Below are 19,549 nucleotides of genomic sequence, written 5' to 3' on the forward strand. Positions count from 1 at the left end.
GATTCAGAGAGGTCTTTCAACACATCTGGCAGGTGTCACAATCTCCTAAATTGTTGAAAAATCCCTGATTAAAAGACCTAGCTGAGAACATGTTGTTGTGTCTTTGCGATGCTTTGGTGACCGCATATTACGTGGGAGCTCCTACCATGGCTGTCAGAAAGGGGTTGGGACTAAAAGCTAGTACTGTGCGGTCCCGTCCTTTTTCACATTAGTTTTCTCTTCACACAAAAGGCTACCTCCTTTAAACAAGCAGGGTCCCTAATTTCTGGCCCCTTCCTCCATGGGGATCACCTGATCAAAGGCATTGCACAGGGGGCATTGGTGCACTGAACCACAACAACTGGAGAAGAGGATAAAAATTGTTAGTCCTAAACATCCCTAGCCAATCTCCGAGGAGGGTGTGGACCACTATGCCCCCACCTACATTCATATCTCAGGGCCTTTGTGCACTGTGTTACATCTAGATTACTCCTAACATACTCCTATAGACACAATAACATAAGACACAAAGACACCACATGAATCCATTCAATTATAACAATAGAATACATTTATTTATGCACAGCAAAGCATGATGCAAACAATACTAAAACTATTGCAAATATCTAATTTGCACCTTTTATGCTTCTGGTGCAAATCTACCATGCAGTGGATAACTATAAGCCTTACAGGCTTCTAATGCAAGCTATCAGTGTCTATTGCAATATACATATGGCAAGTGTCACATCAGCATTCCTCTCCAATCCACACCATTCTTCACACTCACTCTCTAAGACAATCCCTGTCTGATTTCCTGTTCCCCAAACCCAAAGCTCTTTGTGTGAGTGTCTGTTCAAATCAATCAGTTTGGGCCATGAACCATACTTCCCATTAGCTTCCCTTTGTCTCCAGCTCTGTGTGCCAGGGGCAGGTCTTTCCTCTCCCGCTGCTCTGCAGTCAGTCAGTTTCCAGGGCCAGGTCTCAAGATCTGGTCATTCAAACTGCCTCAAGCCTTTGCCAAGCTCTCGATCTGCCCCAAAGCCATCAGATTCTGCTGCACCAAGACACCTCTCCCTCATTGAACTCGAACTCCATCAACATCTAAAAACTCCAACAACTAGCGCCAGCAACTCCCCTCTCCCCTGGTTATACTATTCCATGACGTATACCAATCCCTATGGTTACTTTGTTCTCTAAGCTAAGAATGTCTCTTTCTCTGTCAGCAAATTCTAAATATGAACATGCCTGAAAGTCTGTGTACTTGCACTCCATGTTCTTGTCGTGTTCTGTGTTAATGTGACATTTCAAAGCATATCTACTAGCTCATGGCCTTCTGTCTGTGTGCAATGCAATACACCATCTATTCTTCTTTATATCCATTCACTCCATGTCAGGCACATCTACCTCTATGTCTGATCCTGACACAAACCTCCTCACCTGAGGATTCGGACTTGGGTGTTCCCTTCTTCTTTCTTTCACAGATGGCAGGTTTCTTTTTATGCAGATATGGCCGACCACGGAACAACGCCACCGTGATTCCCAGAAAAATTCCAGAAACCAGAGGCCCCGGATCAGCAACCGCCGAAAGGGGAAAAAGCCACGAAGGCAAAAAAAAAACCAAGTGCCTTGCACAGGATGAACACGCTGATCTTCCAGTGTGCAGGTAAGTGATCGATCTGAAGAAGAGGAGTTTCCCACGAAGTGTAGTGGAAAGAGAACAAAGTCTCCAGGAGTTCGGATTGCGAGTCCCAGGTAAACAAGCAAAGAAGGGAATGAGCGGGAGATAGGAAGCGGGCTGGAGATGACCCATCAGGCAGGGAGTCCAGCAAAGGTAGCCAGGAGAGAGAGGTAAGGAGAAACAGAAAACAGTACATGTAGAGGACGCCAAGGGAGCGGAGGAAAGCAGGGCTCAGCAGAGCCAAGAGAAATCACTGGGAGCGCTGGCAACAAAGTGAAGAAAGCAACACAGATGCAACGCGAATGCCGCCGGCTGGAAGCACCTGAAAAGCCGGCGACGGCCATGATGGAAAGAAACACTAGACTGCAGCGGTGCATTACAGACTATCGTGGTGGAACCATTCCATGGCGGCTACGTCTCCATCAGTCCCACAATCGCATATAGAAGGGGCGCATGACACTTCACTGTTAGCTTCACAAAATCCTCTCTCTCAGAGAACAGGCCATCTCTCCTCTCATGCAAAAGCACACTATCCCTCTAACCATGTGGTGCAGCCCCCACCTTTTCTGTCTCCGCGAACACCAAGCCATGCTGATTAGGCCAGGCCGTCTCTCTACTAAGGCAAAGGCCGTGTTATCTGTCTCTGCCTGCCAAGCATCTGTTTACCAATACTTGTACTCAGTGTAATTCAAAACAATCTTGGCACACCGTGGCGCTTCTCTTTCTCATTCAGTGGAATGGCTTCATGCTTTCTCTATTCTCAAATGTAGTGCCTAACACATTCAAACAATACCAAGCACTATACGCAAAGCATAATGCAAATTCTAAGTGCACGCTCAATGCATGGTGTCCCTACAATGCCTACATGTGTACATGTAACTACAAAACATAACATGTGTCTCTAAATGTCTCTACATGTCTATGCAAATATAACAATGTGTCATTCTAAATGGCTCTACATGGCATTCCAAATATGACAGTGTGTCATTCTATAAGCAAATGGCTAATGCATACAAAGTGGCAGTCTAATAATGTAATGTGGATAGTATAACGATGCTACTTCTTCATGTACTAATCAGAACTAAACAGAATGCAATGATGGAATGATGGATAATGATTCTCTACCAAAGAGTCTAATGATTCTATATTGATAACAAATCTGGCCTCTCCAATTTTTACAATCTCTCCTATTATCATTACATAATCATTCTAACTATATGTCATAACATGTCTCTATACGTGCATGCTAAAACCCAAGCAAAATTGCAAAGGGAAAAAACAACATTCTATTTCATGATGCAAAAAACCCTTTCAAAATGCAAGCATTTCACTCTATCAGTGGCAAGCTAAAATCAAACACATAGCTGCAAATTGGTGCACTGAACCACAGCAACAACTGGGGAAGGGGATAACAATGGGGTGTCTGGGTGGGTATTGCCAAAACATTATTTGCCCCTCTGAAACTATGACAATGTACCTCTTCTACTTCCAGGAGGATAATAACTTTGCATCTGAGCTGGGCTATCCGGTCCCCTACTTGAACAGGAAAAAGAGATTGAGAATTACAAACAAAGAAGGACAATAAGCACCACCATGAATTCTTTGTCTACAACAACAGCTCACACCCCCATGGTGTAGGTTCCTCTCAAGAGCAGAATCTTTAGGTCTGTGCAGAACAGAGTTCTATCCACAGCAATAACAATGATATCCACTGCACTGTGTTATTTGTAAATGGCCTCTCCAGGTGTGGCTTGATCTGGAAGCTTATCTTGTTCAGAGATTGCCAAAACCTTCAGTGGTGGCGGAAGTGGGCCTATTGGGACCCTTGAGTCAGATTTCCTGATCCCACTACTGACACTGTATATTATGAACGCGGAATCAACCGAACACTTCTTGACCATGGACAACTTCACATTGAAGTTAATTTTATATAGAGCCAATCAGGTCATGGCTTGAGTATCCCACATTATGTGCCCTCCCAAACCTGGTTAGGACCATGACCTACAATTCCTCCCTTTCTCCAGCCTTGTCTAAGGCTGCCTCTGCAGATAAAATGTCAATCAAAGTTATGAGGATTTATACATGTGCAGCTTATTTATTGGCCTTTGCTATATCCGTATTGGCTGTTGTCAAGGCCTGATGTTGGCCCACTTGGATTTTCCTACGGTACCCCCACCTGATACCCACAGATCTTTCAATGGTGTTGGGACCAGGTAACTGCATCACTTTTTGAAGCCCCGAGGACTGCCATCTCTTCCCTCCTACCAGGCTAGCCCCCAAGGCCCGTCCTTAACCGTTCTTGGCTGCCTTTCCCACCAAGGTAGGAGCCTCTTTAGGAACCTGGGTCTTAAAGATAGCCCACTTGCTGTTCCTTCTTCTAGCTTCCTCCCTCCTCTCCACCTCCTTCTCTTTACTCTCCTGCCCTGCCTCTCTTCTCGCAGCTCTCTCTTTTCTCATCCTCCTCCTCTCGACCCTATCTCCTCCTTCTCCTCCACTATCCTTTCTATTATTTTTTGCTGCCAATTTCTCTCAACCCCAACAAATCTCTTTAAGTTGGGTGAGATTTCTTTAGAAGTCACAAGAAAAAACAATAAATTTTAAAAAAATCATTTTTGGCACAAAAACGCATACAGAATATTAGCATTTATAATGGAGTGGAGGAAATTAGACCTTAACCATAGGGTGCAAGAATATGGATGGATGGCCAGATGTTGCAGGGGAAGGTGAAAACATGAACCAGGGACAAGGACAGGGCAGACATGACATAGGAGCGGATGGTGGAGGGAATGCTATTTTAGGGGTGGAGGGTGGGGAATGTGGTGTATAGTTGTACATGAATGGTAGGGCAAGAAAAAATGATGGTGTAGTAGGGTAGAGTGCTAGGCAACTGTTGTCAGAAACATGGAGGGCTTTGGGTTTGAACTTACATTATAATAGAGTTGGAGTTCCCCCGGAGAGCGAGAGGAAGATTATTCCAGATTAGGGGAGCAAGAAGAGGGAGAGAGCGGAAACGAGAGAGAGCAAAGTTGGCACAAGTTGTGCCAAGGAGGTGAGTTGAGGATGATGGCAACAATCAAGTGGGGGAGTAGGAAGTAAACTGAGCAGTTAGTTAGGGTGTGGCAAGTCTGTGAATATGTTTTGAAGATGATGAGAAGTTAATATGTTGCCCTTTGTTTCATGGATAGCCAGCCAATCTGGTGAAGTGAAAAGGAGGTGGATGAAAAGCAAAGAAGGTTTAAGAGTGTGTAGACAGCTAAGTTGAGTACTTTGTCAAGAGGTGAAAAAGCATAGTTGAGAAGGCAATACAGAAAACTAGCACAGTTGTCAAATCTAGAAAGGACTATGGGTGAGATAGGATGCTTGGCATTAATGAAATGAAGAAGATGACAGATATTTTTGATATTTACTAGGTTCAGTCTGACTGCAGTGGCAGATTTGGAGATGAAGAGCGAGTAGTTGTAAGACGGGTCAAAGATGACCCCAAGGTTACAAGCCGAAGTAAGGAAGGTAGTCAGGAGAGAAGGGAAGAAGAGGGGAAGAGGAAGAGATAGCATGTTTGGCAGAGAAGTAGAAACCATTGGTCTTAGAGAAGTTGAGCATGAGTGAGATGCCATCCAATATTTGATGGTGGAGAGGCATATTGATACTTTTGAATGACAGAGAGAATAATCTCCAGAAGACCACAGGACAGAATCTGCACCACATCTATGAAACCAAGAAACCAGCCAGCACACACAGGCATGTATCGCACTCAATATTGATGGAAGATAGCTGAAGGAAGAGCCATCCACCCAGACGCATCTGATATCATACACTATTTTAAGACACTTTGCACAACACCTCTGCATTGTTATGTACTAATGATTGTGGTTGAATAAATAATGCTTTGAAGAAAAAAAAGAATGCATCTAGGTCCCACGACATAAATTTGATCTAGCTGAACACATAATGAGTCTCCTGCACTCGCATAATCTCGTGATTACCTCACAGCACCCATCCACATGCCAGCTCGACGTGGGTAGCTAACAGAGACGTGGCCATCCCTACCCTCCTTCACATTGGCTAAAATACACACACACACATACTAAACTCCTCTGACAAATTTCCCATACCTTGGACTTCAGTTCCCCAAGGGCGTTTACCATCAGCGCTTTGCGGCCATACCAATGGGAAAAGGCGCTATACAAATGACAAATTACATTACATTACGTTTCAGTTCATCAGATAATGAGGGAAAGACAAAGAAGATCCAAGTGTCATCAGCGAAGAGTTGATTTAAAAAGCTGTTAGAGATCAGGGCACCAAGTGAAGAGGTAAAGAGAGTGAAGAGAAGTTGTCCCACGACAGAACCACGGGGAATACTGACAGTAAGGAGGGTGAGTGGGCAAGTAAGATTGTTCCAGGACACCTTAAAGTGCCTGGTGGCAAGGTACAAAGCAAGCCAAGCGAATGCCTTGTCTCGACAGTATCGAAGGCAGCAAAGAGGTCAAGAAGAATAAGAATGGATGAGTGGTTGATATGACAAGCGGAGGAGATGAAATTGCTGACATTGAGGAAATATGTTTCTGCAGAACGTAGAGGTCGGAAGCCAGATTGAAGAGGATCCCAGAGGTTGTGAGTATCAGGGAACTCAGTGAATTGGTTAAATACCACTTACATAAGGATTTTGGAATGGGTGGTAGGAGAGAGACAAGACGAAGGTTGTCAGGACAGTTGGGATTAAGACCAGATTTCCTAAGGAGAGGGATAACAGTAGCTGACTTAAAAGATAATGGCAAAATGGCATTTGTCAAGAGAGGAGCTGAATAGGGAAGAAAGAAGTGAAGGAACACAGGGAGCAATACGCGTTATGGTGTGCAGGCACAGTGGGTCGGTGGGGACACAGGAAGCGTTAGCCCGGAGGAGTAGGGGAATTATCTCATCTGGGATAGTGAGGGCAAAGGACAACAAAGTAGCAGGAGAGGCAGTTAGAAGTGGTGTAGAAAAGTGAGCAGGAGAAGGGGATAGAATGGAAGTGCCCTGGGTGTTTAGCACAGTGAACATTTTAGAAGCAAAGTAGAGAGGAAGATCATTTGCAGAAAGACTAGATGATCTGAAGGAGGATTAATGATCTGAAAGAGTTAAATTAAGAGATTTTTGAAAGCTCCTTGTTTTTGAGGATTGCGATGAAATGAGAGAGAGATAGAAGTTGCGTTTGCCAGAGTCGAGAGGAGAGAAATAGTTTTGAAGAGCAGTGACATAGATTTGGAGGTCAGAGGAGTGTTTAGCTCTTTGTCGAGTGTGAAGCTTTTTCTGTATTGTTGTTTTCAGTGAACAGATGAGAAGTGTAATCCAGGACTGTAGAAGGGAGGGTTTTGGAGAGCATCTAGTGAGAGTAGGAGGTAGCATAGAGATCAGTGTTGAAGTGAGTGAGGGATTCATCAGTGGATGGAAAGGTGCATTTAGCATAGGAGGAGAGAGAGTGGTGTAGGTCAGAGATGTAGTTGGGGTTTGGAGGAGGGAAACATGCACTTAGTAACAGTATCCTCTGCTTCTCCCCTCTGCTCTTCTGTCTCCTATGCTTTCTCATCACCCTGCCATGCTCTAATATGCACCTGCACTCCTAAACTCCTAACTACCATACTTCCCCCATCACTGCATTTCCCTTTTATAGATCTGTCGGGTTGAGGCTCAGTCATGTAATTATCTGACTCTGTACAGATGTGTGAGTGGTGCGAGTGTGGCCGGTACTCCCATGGGGGTCCATATTAGCCGGCATACTGCCCTGCTGTTCTGCTAGACAAAGTTTCAGAACATGTGCCCATCATTTGACTTTGAATTCACTCAACCAGAAACTCCTAATCCTGCAATCTTTTGAGAGGGCAGTCAACTCTCCTACCCTCCATCTCTGGAAGGCTTCATTGTTAATTATATTCTGACACTCGGGAGCCCCTGTGTGTTGGACCAAGCGGGGTCCATGATATCCCCCTCTGAGTAGGGCCTACAAACATCTCTCACTAAAACACAGCTTTGTCTGTACTACGCATTTCGTGGACCACCACAGCAGCGAGTAAGCAAGCAGCTTACTTCTCACCATCACTCTGTTCCCTCATCAGTCGGCTGATGCTTACCAAGCAGCCAAAGAGGTTTCTATGTAGTATGAATGATTCTACACATGAGGAAGGCATGGAGTGGTGAACCTGAGAGATCCTCCCTATATCCCCTCCTCGTCCAGCCTCATGGAGCTCCCCAGCCCCCAAGGTCAACCCAGTTCTTTTCTCTAACCTCAAGCATGCAACTATCTCACAATGTGTAATGGAATTAGTACCAGGTCAAATGCAATGCAAATATAAGATCACCGTTGCTAGATCCATTGCACCTGTGCAACTGCAGTTTGTGCACAGGCAAACTGTGTTTCTGCATGTGCAATGTACTGTAATACCATCAGCGAGCCGCATTAATTGTATAATTGCGGCAATGCTAATACATTTTGAGCATGCATGAACAACGCTTGTGCATGCATGATTGATGTTTGTGCATGTGCAACTGCATTGGTGCTAGTAAAAATGCAGTGAACGTTCAAACGCATTGGCTATAATAGAATTGTGCATGCGCAAACATAGTTTGCATATGCACAAATTGCATAACTGCTGGCTTAAATATGCACTAATAAGGCCTCAGTGATAGCATAACAGTAGATTGCCCATGGTCAAATGAAATCTGCGCGGAAGCAAAACTGCACGTGCGTAATGGAATTAGCGAAGACGCAAATGCACTTGAACGCCACTTGCGCTGTTGTCCAATGTATCATATCACTGCACCATGGCTTCTCCACTCTAGCTTCCTTTCCTAATGTTCAGACAGTTTTCAATCCGTGTGATATATTTAAAATATAAAAACAGAGTATCAAGTGTCTGCAGCACTGTAGTACTCTTTTGTTTCAAATGAAATGGTTTGAATTGATAAAAAGAAAGCGGTGGCAATACTAATTGTGCTTAAATGAAACTTAAATGTTCTATAATCATTATTTCAGCTTTCAAGTAGCTGCACTCTCCCCTTAAGAGCCCATTAGCTCTAATAAGTGGAGAGATATTAGCTTTTCGTGACCTCGGATATGGCATGAAAGGCAAAGAACAGCAGGCATTGCCAGCCAGACTGCTCCTGCGAGGAAGCTCCATGCCTCCTCTCTTCTGTCTAACAAAACACGCAATTAATCAGGCTTCCTTCCTGCGATACTTCCCCATCGTATAATAACTAAGTGAATTAATTCATCATTTGCCTTTTTTCAAAAAGCATATATCAGGGTTTTCATTTCAGTGGCATCAAAGCCACTATTATTCATCCTCTTCCACCTTTATTTATTTTTTATTATTTTACTTTGCATATAGCGCTCAGATTTGGGCAACACGAGCTTCCTGAGCATTACACCAATACATAGAATGTGCTGGGCCGGTCGAATCACCGAATTAGAAAATCCAATCAGGTTGCCAGGATATTATCAACAATGAATACGTATTAGAAAATTTCAACATGAATTGAATTGCATTGGAGATCATTTGTCGGTGGGAGTTACATTAATTCCGGATTGTACTCATTCATGGGTTGAGATGTATCCAGTGCTATAACTATCGCGCTATGAACCAAAAGCGTGGTGTAATCATTAACAAGTAATGCCAATGAAGGACAATGGCCTGTCTTACTCTCCAGTTGAAGAGTAATTGTTGGTTTTGGCCTATATGGTGGCAGTAGCGCCACCTATGTGGCAAAGCATTGCTCATACAAGAAAGAAGCATGGGTGTTCAGAAGCAGGATCCGGTTGTCGTTGTAACTCGCCTCATCAGAAAATGTAATTCTTTGTGTCTGTGGACACATAAACCAATGCATGAGTGTTTTACAATGATTCTCCCAATCAGGAGTCTTGTTGGAAAGCACATTTTGCATCCTGTACTGGCGTGGTGATCCTTCCCTTGCCTGCTCACCCCTGCAGGGCTGTGTGTCACCTCCTTCCCATCATGGCATTTATAGCAAGTATCTTCTCCATCAGGCCCCGTCTCACCAATGCAGGAGAGCCAGGGAGTGTGGTGTTCCTTTAAGAAACACACAAGGCGGAGAGATGTAACTCTGTCACGTGTGAGATATAATAAATGGGGCGTGTCCCGTGGGGCGGCAGAGTGCGCGCAGAGCCTGGACGCAGAGCAGCTTGTCCAGAGTCGTCTGTGGGGGCAGGGGGCTCGCAGTACACATGACCCATGGGGGCAGGGGCGCCGAGTACGGGGGGGCTCCGGGGCCCGAGCCCCCCCCGGCAAAATCGAGTGGGGGCTGAGCCCCCCCCGGGCCGGAGAGAAGTGATGCAGTATCGATGGCCCTTTCCATCGATACTGCAGCACTTCAATCTGGCCCGGGTAAAAGCGCGAGAATGTCGGATTAAGCCCTCCCCTCTAGGACTCCTATTGGTGTATGGTCCTGGAGGGGAGGGCTTAGGGGCGAACCGGAAGCTTCTGTGTTTTGCTTCCGGTTCGCCCATGTTTAAAGCAGGAGCGGCAGCGGCAGCCAGCAATAGCAGACGTTTCCATCCAGAGAAGCAGAGAGAGCAGAACGTTCGGAAAACGGCAGCAGCAGGTAAGTGATTTTATTTTTATTTTGTTGCCATGGTTAGGGGGGGGGCGAGGTTCCAGGGCACACAGTGCTCCACTAGGGTAGCATCAGGGGCCCACAGCACCCCAAAATGAGAGGAAGCGGGCACTCAAAGTCCCCCAACTAGGGAGACAGGTTTGGCTATGATATGGAAAACTGTCGGGGGCAGTGTTATGATGGTGCTTCCAATATGGCTGGACATCGACATGGTTTGCAGACATTGGTGCAGGAGGTGGCACCACAAGCTATTTATGTGCACTGCTTTGCACACAATCTGAATTTAGTAGTTCAGGATGCAGCTATGGGCACTGCCAAGTTCAGGGATCTGTTGGTTTTTGTAAGGGAATTGATTGGGTTCATTCGAAATTCCCCAAAACGGCTTGCTTGTTTTGAACGTTGTCAAGAAGAAGGGAGTGTCAAACTGCTTCCATTCTGCCCTACCCGATGGACCGTTCGAGCAAAATCTTTGAAGACTGTACTAGCTAACTACAGTTCTGTAATTGAATTTCTGGGACTTGCAGCCGGTGACCACAATGAAGCGGGAGCAAAAGCCCATGGGTTGCACTTGCAGCTCCATAAACTCGAAACCTATCTAGGTCTTAATCTTCTGTACTTGGTATTTTCCCGTGTTGAAACTGTGAACACTGCTCTACAGAAGGTCAATTTAAGGTTCCATGAAGCAGCGGTTATGATTGAAAACCTTAAGACCATAGTTGCACAACTGCGTGAGGGATTTGAAGACTTCTTCTCAAAAACCACATCAGCGGCCAATGATTTAGATGTGGAACTAGAGGAACATTTTGTGCAAAGAAGGGTCAGGAAAATCCCACGGCGCCTGGATGAAGGGTCAGTTCCTCATGTTTTTGAGTCTCCCAAAGACCTCTATAGACAAGGTTATTATGAACTCATGGACCTTACATTGGTAGCTTTGTCAGAACGTTTCAATACAACTGCATGTGACCATATGGTTAACATTGAACAATTTGTTACAGGGAATGCCTCCAGTGATTATGTCATGAATTTTTATAAGACTGACTTCCATGAATGCAATCTAGAGTTGCATAGAAATATGTTCCTTGAACTTATACAGAGGGATAAGACTCCGGTTATGTGTTTTCAGGATGTCTTTGACTTGTTCCAAGGTGAAAGGGGTCGTCCTATGCGCAATTTGTTCCCAGAACTGGCACGACTGCTTCAAATTGCAGTAACCATCCCTGTATCCTCTTGTTCTTCGGAGCGTTCATTTTCATGCCTTCGGCGCATCAAAACCTACCTGAGGGCTACAATGGGCCAAGCTCGATTAAATGCTGTTGCTTTGCTGCATGGACACAAAGATGAAGCTGCACATCTGGATGTTGAGGCCATTGCAGATGAATTTATTCAACGAACTGTTGTCCGTAAAAATACATTTAGCCTGGGGAAGGTGCTGCAATAAAAACAGTTCACCTGTTCTCCTCTACAGCAGCACTTGCTTGGTAGTTTTTAATGGGTAAACGTCTTTACTTCTTGTTTCCCTTGAATTGGGAACTTTTTTTGTGGTGGTGGTACTCCACCTTGCAGCTGTACCTTCTGTTTAGCAATCATTTCATTCTCCCATGTTGCTCTGCCTTTTGAGGGAGGGCTACTACAACCTGGATGATTATAGAGGGGTGGAGTAGGGGCAGTGATAGCTTACTGGAATGCAACTTGAAGGCTTAAATCTCCTTCTTTCTTGACTTTAGTATATGCAGTACATGCTAGCCAATGTTTCCACTGTTCTGCACTGCGCGCGACCCCACCCCTGCGCGCCGTTGCACCAAGTTGGCGACAATATGCACATTTTCGGTCATGGCCAGTGATGTCACTTCCTGTATTTGAGCCCCCCCCGGGAAATTCATAAGTCGGCTCCCCTGCATGGGGGTCATTACAACATTGGCGACGAGAAGGTCGTCTGCAATTGCACGGACCTGCTGGGCCAGGCTGCAGTGATTCCGAGTCATAGCTCGGGGAGGAGAAGGTTTACTGGCCACGGAGCCCTTGTGTGCATTGTAACAATCGCCATCTTTGTTGCTCGAGTCACAGAGGTTGAGCCTCATTAGGGGAGTGCTTTTGCACCTCCCTGACTAATTTTTGGACCATCCACAGACAAGTGAACATTTCTATATTGCTGGTGTGTTTTGTCCTCTTCTTTCTTCTGAGTTTGGTTTCTTAAGCAACAGAAAAAGACACAAGACATTACAAAATGGCCTTTGAGTTTGTGTTTGGCACAAAGTAAAGACCGTTTTTCCATTTTGCTGTGTGCATCTGAAGGAGAGTGAGTGGGAGGATCTCCATGTTGATGCTTTTCTCCCACATTCCTTTTCTGCATGCACCATTTGTTCACATATTCTCTTTTTTGTGCGGACGAGGGGCTGTCTTTTTGAGAGAACTCCAGTGGCCAGTGGTCAGGGATGCTCCATTTGTCTCCTGTGTGGGTTGCGGCCCCTGGGCAATGAGGGGTGCTTGTGCGCCCACGTGCACGGTGGATCAAGCCTGGGAATAAGGTATAGGCCAGTGCACCCATCCTCATTCATCTGTGAGTGCCACCAACATGCTGGATGGTCAGGATGGTGAAGGTGCGGCTGGTGGAGTCGCACAAGTGAGATCACGAGTACCGCGACAGGGAGCTCTAGCTCCAATGCCCAAGTTTGAGTTCTCAGGGGAACCATCCAGCCTGGGTCTGAGAAGGAATTTGTGGATCGACCGCCTTAATATGTACTTCAAGGCCACTGGGGAGACTGACGAAGAAAGCAAGGTGGCAACCCTCATCTATTCGGCTGGCCCTGCGGTGCACCAGATCTTTAAGACATTGCAACCGGTGGACGATTCATACGATGCAGAGAAGAATGTGCAGCTGGAACATTTCATGCCCATTGCTAACATGGACTATGACAGGTTCATGATGGTGAATGCGAGGCATAAAGACGATGAATCCCTCGACTCCTTTCATAGCCATCTACGATGAAGTGCCAACACCCTATTGAGCTGCGCTGGAGCCGAGGCCCTGGGGAACATGAGTTTTGCATACAGTGTCTACATGGAAGATGTACACAAAGTGCTTGAGAGGTTTGTAGAGATATTAATCGGAATTGGAACGATGGTGGGTGATTCCATCCGACCAGTTGCCCTGAAACATCGGAGGGTAACTTTTCACCTAAGGGAGTTGGTGGACAAAGAGCTGGAGACTCTCATAAACCTTGATATCTTTGAGAAGGTCAAAGGTTCAATGCTCTGGGTGTCACCCATTGTCAAGACATCTAAACCCCACAATTGACGAAATCATAGCCGAGTTGCAAGGTGCAAGATTTTTCTCAAAGCTTGATCTGAGGACTGAGTATCTCCAGGTTGTATACCACCTTCACGATGCACCGTGGCCTGTACAGGTACAAACGTCTCAGCTTCGGTGTGTCGTCGGCTGCTGAGTTTTGGGCGCCTTAGCTGACTTGGAGGGGGTCATAAATATCAGCAATGATATCCTGGTGTTCACATGGTCGGAGGTGGAACACATGGCACGATTTGTCAAGACTCTTGAATGCATCCAGGCACTGGGCCTCACGCTCCACAAAGAAAAGTGTGAGTTGCTAAAAACCAGCATTAAACTCTTTTGCTTTGTGCTCAAGGAAGGAGGTGTGTTGCCTGATCCCTGCAAAGTTAAGGACATCATGGAGGCCAGACCCCCGGAGACAGTAAGAGAGGTTTGCAGTTTCCTGGGGATGGTTACGTACCAGAGGTGATTTATAAGGAACCTGGCCACATGTTCTGTTCTGAGCCATTGAGGAGCCTAACATGAAAAGATACCACCTGGCAGTGGGCTCCTCTCCAGCAAGCCGCGATCGACGACGTGAAGATGGCCCTCACAGCTGAAGACACAATAGCATTCTTTGATCCATCCCTGCCATCGGAAATAGTGGTCGATACAAGTTAGCTTTGGCCTCGGAGCAGTCCTGACACAGACGGATGCCAAGGGCGAGGTGAGGCCCATTGCATTTGCCAGCAGCGCCCTTTCTGATACGGAGCAAAGATATTTGTAGATGGAGCGCAAGGCTCTCGCAGTGTTCTGGGGTTGCAGACATTTTTGTCTATATTTGCTGGGCATACCTGTGACGGTTTTGACAGATCGCAAACCCCTGCTGCAAATCATGATGGGGTCGTCTTCTAAGCACCTGGCCAGGATTGAGCAGTGGATGTTGGCTCTCTTGGAATATGGCGTGTTGTTGGTGTACTAACTGGGTGCGAACAATGCGGCCAACTGTCTGTCAAGACACCTCCAGAGGAGGGAGACGGATGGAGCGAGCACCGTAGAGGAGGCTGATGAGCATGTGGAAGTTACGATCGATTTCGCCACTCCGAACTACATGCCTGTACAGAGTTGGAGAAAGCATCAGAAGACAGTGAATGTTTTAGCCTTCTCCGATGAGCCCTTCAAAAAGGGGAGTGGAAAACTTTTCTGGAAGGCCCTCACAAAAGGACTCGGAAGGCCTACGCGATGCTGGCACAATTATGGAGGTTCCAAGACGAGTTAGCATTTTCTGACTGGGGTCTGCTGCTGTGCGGGGACAGAATGCTTATACCTGCAAGCAAAATCCAGCAGGTGATTGAGCTGTCCCACCAGGGTCATCAGGGGATGGCCAAAACAAAAGCCCGCCTGAGACTGAAAGTTTGGTTTCTGGACTTGGAGAGGAAGGTCAAAGACTTTGTGGCAGGCTGCGTATGGTGCCAGGTGGCGGCCCCGATACAGAGGGAGCCCCAGGTTGAGTCCATGCCTCGAGTTATGCAACCATGGGAGGCGGTACATGCAGACTTTGATTCTACTGGGAGACACACATTTTCCTGTGGTGGTGGATCAGTGGTTGAGATATCCAGAGGTGGAATTCCTGGAATCAGTGCCATTAGGTGATGTAGCAGCGGCATAAGAAAAGATGTTTGCAACTCACGATCTTCCTCAGGTGGTGTGTTCCGACAATGGGCCGCCATTTCAAGGAGAACATTTCAGCCAACTCATAAAGGAGTACGGAATAAACCATCGGAAGATCACTCCGATCTGGCCAAGAGCGAATAGGGAGGCAGAATGATTCATGAGCACCCCCAATAAGGTGTTTTGCATCGCCCACAGCCAAGGACATTATCTCAGAAGGGCTTTCTATCAGTTCCTGAGGGAGTATCGGGCGAGTCCCCACTGCTCTACAGCGGTGGCACCGGCAGAGGCCATGTTCAAGAGATGCCCGAGAGTGCTCCTGCCAGACACAGGAAACAGGGAGCCAGTGGTGATCAAAGACAACCGAGTGGCGGAGGAAAGGAGATCCAGGAATGAGAGTGAGAACAATAGAAGAGGACTCAGACCATATCCACTGGTGCAGGGAGATGAGGTGATTGTGCGTGACTGTCATGATGCCTACCCCCGGGCATCAGGACCAAGGCCCTCATCTCCGGGAGCAGGCATCCAGACATTTGTATAAACCTCAGCAGCCCCGGCTAGGGGCTGTCTGGGTTCAGTCCTGGCGCCTTAGGCGCCAGGCTCATCATAGAAATCAGTCCTGGCACCATAGGTCATAGGCGCCAGGCTCATAGACTTTACTTACCTGATGCAGACCATGCTGTAAAAGAGTCCAAGCCTACATGAGGCCTGGATGGGACTATTTTGTTACAGGGACTATTTTTTACTCGGGCGTGGCTCTAGGGAACTTCTTACCTGGAACTACTTTGGAGGCTATTTAAACCACACCCGAACAGCAGCACATGCTTTGCGTTATTCTGCATCCAGCAGCGTGACGCTCACCGTGCCTGCAGCCAGCATCCAGTCTTCTGCCACGCCCGCATGCCTGCAGCCAGCATCCAGTCTTCTGCCACGACCGCCTCGAATCCGGAGCTCCTAGAATAAAGAAGAAGAAAAGGACAAGGTTAGAAAACGGATTTATTTCAAATTCTTCACCTAATTCCGGAACCATTTCATCTCCGGACCTAGAAAGTACATCAGCCCTGCACGTGTCGCTTCGCCAGCTCCAGCACGGCGCCATACTCACCAGTTCTCACAGCATCTTTCGATCTGGCACTGTCTCCATCATTTCTTCGCGGTAATCCGGCACCTAGGGGACACAAGAAAAAACAAGGTGAGCCAAGGGAATCAACAAATACAACCTCTTACCACCATAGACTTACCACCGGCGGTATTATTCCATAACTCTCCACATTTTCATATGCTGCATCTGTAAAGAGGGAGAAAAACAACACGTTAACGCATGCAATAGTTACCGGACAGCGTTGGGTAACACAGACTCTTACCTGAACGCCAGCAGCAGCTACGAGACCTTTTTCTCACAAACTCAGTTGCAACTTAAGGAAGGAAGGGGACAAGAGTGAACATCGGGCGAATTGAACTCTTTGAACTTGATACTTACCAGTCCCGCCAGGGACTTCAGAGTCAATACTTACCGGAACTCTCCCAATGCCTTCAAACCAGTGAAGTAATTGGTATCTACGCGCCCCTGCAAGACACGCATGATGGAGAGCTCATCTTTTACGAACATAAGGTGGGGTTACTAAGGGGATATCGGAAGTGATTAGTGGGGGAGAGCGAGAACAGTTGGGAGGCCATCACTAAAACCGACAGGTGGTTAATCCCTGTCTCCACTTGCAGGAAAATACTTCTTCGGGTCCAGCAGACAAGACTAGGCGGGCCAGTCCAGACAGTCATCTCTGCACTACACATCACGTTGATGGAGACCGCACCTGTCCGGGTCCGATCGACACCCCTGTGGGGTCCAGATGAGCGTAACAGTGACAGGCACCCCCAGGGGAAGCTGTCCTTGCCATATGAACCCAACCCCATGGCGTGGTAGTTGTGAAGGGATCCATGGTAACTACCTCCGATGGGACTGCCACAATCACGAGAAATGCAAGCTTCTTCAAGAGAATTGGTGAGAGCGGCCAGCCAGGTGTGTCCCCCGGAAGATGGTGTGCAGAAGAGTCTTATGAAGGTGGAGGGACTGATCGTTCTCAGATTCCCTGGACCAAGCGGAAGCAGGTGAGGAGAGGCCAAGCTGGGAAGGGGGCCGTCGATATCTGCAAGGGGCAGGAAGGGGAAGCCCTGTTCACCTGGAGGATTAGGCGCTGGACGCATGAAACGAGTGGCTGAGTAACTGTGTTTGCTGTTTGTGTGTTAATTAACAGTTGCTTATGGGGTGACCTAGTTCTTCAGGTGTTTTCTTGTTATGAAAAAGGAGGAGTGTGGTGTGCCTTTAAGAAACACATGGATCAGAGTGACGAAACTCTGTCGCGTGTGAGATTTAATAAATGGGACGTGCCCCATGGTGCGGCAGAGCACCCGAGAAGCCCGACAGAGAACAGCTTGTCCAGAGTCGTCTGTGGGGCCAGGGGGTCTCACAGTGCGCACAACCCCACGGTGGTCAATACAACAAGCACTAATGCTGACTTTTTAGTTATTAATTGTCATATCCCGGGCCTCGAAGTTAAACCTTCTGTGCTCCCTGAAGAGCTTTGTTTTCTTTTTATCTTTCTGGAGTCCTCCATTGTTAGCTGTATTGGCTTTGTGACTCCTTACCGGTGACCCTTCCCTTTCACGAATGTTTCCACTTTAGCAACCATCTTCCCGCCCTTTCCCCCAACGCCTCCCAGTGCTGGAAGGATCCAGCTTTTAATCATGCTGGTCTCCTCCAAGGAAATCAGGCCGCACAGGCGTTACCGGCTCTTCTTTCTAGTAGCTTCCTGCAGCTTGGGCCAGACCGAAGACGCGGTGGAAATGTGTGGTTAAAGGTTTTAAAATTGTCTTGCATGCATGCATGCCGATTCCAATGTTATGTAATGAGGGTGTGCGTGTTTAAAGAAGTGTTTGCACATGTGAGTGGCTGCATTCAGAGGGGCAGTAATGATGTACAATTCCATGACACCAGGCGACTTGCGACAAAAGAAGTAGGATGTTTTAATTGATTGCAGTCCACTTCTGAAGTCACTGCCAGAGTCTGCACAAAGTGTTATAAGCATTACTAGCACGTCAGCAGTAGCAGCGAATGCTTAAATGAATTAATTCAAGAGGGATCTCGCCTTTCAAATTCCTTTCATGGGAACTTTCTTTTTCCGAGAGTTCTCGCTCATTGAGAGTAAATGGGGCATCTGTGTGCCTCTGCGACTTGCTGCCCTAGGGGCAATGTAGGGATTCCTTTCTACATGCTAACACACGTCTTAAAACCGGCAACTGACTGGAAAGTAACAAACATTCATCTGCTTAAATCACGCGTTTGCCAAAAAATACAGTTTGCATGTGTGGTTTGTTCTAATTCCACCATGACGCTCACGTGCTCCCTCCCCTCCCCTCTCATTGCACTGTAACGTTCTCCCGCTCCCTGCACTCTGTCACACTACTGCCTCCTGCACCATCACTCTCTCTCTCTCTCGCTGTCCCTATCCTTGCGTCATCACACTCTACAGTGCTCTCTCCTTGCAATAGAACACTCTCTCTCTCTCTCTCTCCTTGCACCATAACCCTCCTTGTTCTCTCTCTCTCTCCTTGCACCGTAACCCTCCTTGTTCTCTCTCTATCTCTTTCTCTCTCTTCCCCACTCTCTTCTTGTCCTGTCACTCCCTCCTTGCACCCTCTTCCTCTCTCCTTACTTGCACTATTTCATGCTCGCTCTCTCCTTGTACTCTCAACCTCTCTCTTTGCACTGGCGGATGCTCTCTCACACCTTGCACTGTCACTCTCTCTTTTCTTGTACTGTCAATCTCAAGATCCTTGCACTGTTATCACTCTCTCTCTCCTTGCATTCTCTCTCCTTGCACTCTTTCTATCTCTCCTTACTTGCACACATGCTTTCTCTTTCTCCCTGCATTCTCACCCTCCCTCTCTTTGCACTGTCGGATGTTTCTTTCCTCTCCTTGCACAGTCTGATTCCCTCTTTCCTTGCACTGTCTCCCTCACTCTGTCCTTTCACTGGCAATCTATCTCTCTGTCCTTGCACTGACTCTTCCTCTCCTTGCACTGACTCTTCCTCTCCTTGCACTGACTCTTCCTCTCCTTGCACTGACTCTTCCTCTCCTTGCACTGACTCTTCCTCTCCTTGCACTGTCTCTTTCTCTCCTTGCACTGACTCTTCCTCTCCTTGCACTACATCTTTCTCTACTTGTACTACCTCTCTCTCTCCTTGCACTGTCTCTTCCTCTCCTTGCACTACATCTTTCTCTACTTGTACTACCTCTCTCTCTCCTTGCACTGTCTCTTCCTCTCCTTGCACTACATCTTTCTCTACT

The sequence above is a fragment of the Ambystoma mexicanum genome, chromosome 5q, assembly GCF_040938575.1.
Source record: "Ambystoma mexicanum isolate Mex_15411 chromosome 5q, UKY_AmexF1_1, whole genome shotgun sequence".
Lineage (NCBI taxonomy): Eukaryota > Metazoa > Chordata > Amphibia > Caudata > Ambystomatidae > Ambystoma > Ambystoma mexicanum.